Genomic DNA, 2,500 nt, shown 5'->3' with positions numbered 1-2,500 from the left:
TCTAAGGAACCATAACTGATTTAATGAGCCATTCGCGGTTTCACCTTAATGCGGCTTGTACTGAGACATGCATGGCTTAATCTTTGAGACAAGCATATGACTACTGGCAGGATCAACCAGGGAGCTGCGTCAACGAGAGCTGAGCAGCCGGCCGCCCGGGAGTGTGTCCCGAGGGCCCGCGCGAACACGCAAGCGTCCGCTCAATTATTCTGCAAACAGGAGGAGGCTGAGCTCCCCTGCACGATACACCTCGAAACCCTCTCAGGTCCCGGCGGCGCGCAGCGCCGTCCTAAGTACTTGGTCGGGTTCGAGAGAGGCGCAATCGCCCGGAGATAGGCGAGTAGACGCTTTCAGTGCGAACACCCGTGCTCCCAACTGAGCTTGCCGCTGCCGACAGAGGCCCGGGAGCGTGCTGTCGTGGCATTGCCGGCGGGAAACAACACGCGCCACCTACGGTGACCGGCAGCTCCAACGCCAGCGCCACAGAAGGGCAAAGCCCCACTTGGGTGCAGAAGCGAACTCTCCCAGCACAGCGCACGCGCCAACACGTCCGCAGAGCTGCGATACAAACCACCAGCGAGAACCGCTGGGGGCGACCGAGCAGCAGACGGCGTCGCGACGCCGAGTGCCGGGCGGCGGCGCATCCTCAACGCACACAGTCCGCAATCGGACCAGCACACTGCAGATGTCCACCGCGCTTCGCACCGGGCTCGGCAGAACCCACTTTGGCCGCCTGGCGCCGCGCGCAGGGTGCGCCGGCGCATAGCTGGGACGCCAGCCGGGCCCGTCGGCCGGCGCTCCTGCCACTGGGCGCCCCCCACCAGCCGGCTGTAGTGCGTGCGCTCACGCAGCGCGCGGCCAGCACGCCGGGCGGCCCCCCCTCACCGGCCGGGGACTGTCCCGCCAAGCCACAGCCTCGTATCGCTTCATACCCACATGGCCAACTCAGGTTCGGGGGCATGGCGGGTACCGCCGAAACAACCGGTTCACAGATGTACCGATCGTCGCTATCACCGATGCACCTGCAGCGCGAACAACCGCTCAACAACTGATTTCCAGTTCATTTGCGGATCTTTGGCAGCAAACGTATACGTCAATCTACATTTGCGAAATCTACGATTCTGGCATGCCTGCATGTTATGTGTCACGACACGCTACATCAGCCCACATACACACTGCGGCATGTACACGAGAGAACACGTGGAAGATGGTCCGCGCACGTGTGCAATGTCCCTTGCGCGGTCGACTGTCAACCGGCCTCTGTAGCATGTCGCAGATGTGGAACGCGGTCCACCGTGCTATCATGTTGTGTGGGGCAATACGATTAAATAGGAAAACCCTCGTCGCTACATCAACAGACGGCTCACGCTGATTCCCGGCAGAGGGAGGAGGGGGGGGGGGCCAACATGCAATACTTTCGTCCGTACCTACTTACCACATGTCTGTACGGCGTACAACAGTGCAATCTCGCTGTAATGGGGAGACGAGACAAGTAGCATCGTGCACAACATATGGCCCTTATGATTCGCCATTGTAGGGCGCAGCCGGTGTACGGTCAAGCATGTGCCACATTATGTCACTCAGTACGTAACGACGGATGATCAGTGTGGGTTACGCGTACATCAGCGGACAGTCCACACAGGCCGTACCACAACGTACACTGACTGCATCGACAACCGAATGCAACTGAACAGCTGCAAGGCTCATTTCACAAACAAACGCCTGACCGACCAGCTTGGAAGGGCAGGAGGGGAGGGCGATATTCGTTCTGTAGCGGTACACCCTTCCAGTGGTTAGCGGGACTGTGTAGAAAGTACGCAACACTCGAAAGACCTTTATGTGAGGGTACGCACCATGGCATCAAGAAATACACATGACACCAGAGGATCCAAGCAGTGAACTATGTTCAGAGGGTTGCTGTTAGGCAAAGCTACATTCCTGTGACGTTACATGTGACAGTTAAGGTGCAGTGTAAGTTAGGTTAAGGTGCAGTGTAAGTTAGGTTAAGGTGCAGTGTAAGTTAGGTTAAGGTGCAGTGTAAGTTAGGTTAAGGTGCAGTGTAAGTTAGGTTAAGGTGCAGTGTAAGTTAGGTTAAGGTGCAGTGTAAGTTAGGTTAAGGTGCAGTGTAAGTTAGGTTAAGGTGCAGTGTAAGTTAGGTTAAGGTGCAGTGTAAGTTAGGTTAAGGTGCAGTGTAACTTAGGTTAAGGTGCAGTGTAAGTTAGGTTAAGGTGCAGTGTAACTTAGGTTAAGGTGCAGTGTAAGTTAGGTTAAGGTGCAGTGTAACTTAGGTTAAGGTGCAGTGTAACTTAGGTTAAGGTGCAGTGTAACTTAGGTTAAGGTGCAGTGTAACTTAGGTTAAGGTGCAGTGTAAGTTAGGTTAAGGTGCAGTGTAACTTAGGTTAAGGTGCAGTGTAAGTTAGGTTAAGGTGCAGTGTAAGTTAGGTTAAGGTGCAGCGTAACTTAGGTTAAGGTGCAGCGTAACTTAGGTTAAGGTGCAGCG

At 55.2% G+C, this 2,500-nt stretch overlaps 1 non-coding gene across 1 annotated transcript in view; it reads right to left on the bottom strand.

Moving 5' to 3' along the window:
- The window catches only part of LOC126315978 (small subunit ribosomal RNA), a 1,893-nt gene extending 1,770 nt beyond the window's left edge, over window positions 1-123 (bottom strand). Inside the window, exon 1 of the ribosomal RNA XR_007556073.1 lies at window positions 1-123. This exon is cut by the window's left edge and continues 1,770 nt beyond it. This is a non-coding gene — a ribosomal RNA (small subunit ribosomal RNA).
- Window positions 124-2,500: the final 2,377 nt, after the last annotated feature.

This window comes from Schistocerca gregaria, unplaced genomic scaffold, assembly GCF_023897955.1.
Source record: "Schistocerca gregaria isolate iqSchGreg1 unplaced genomic scaffold, iqSchGreg1.2 ptg000581l, whole genome shotgun sequence".
Classification (NCBI taxonomy): Eukaryota; Metazoa; Arthropoda; class Insecta; order Orthoptera; family Acrididae; genus Schistocerca; species Schistocerca gregaria.
Note: the sequence above shows the minus strand (reverse complement) of the source record. Positions and strands in the feature narration are given on the sequence as shown.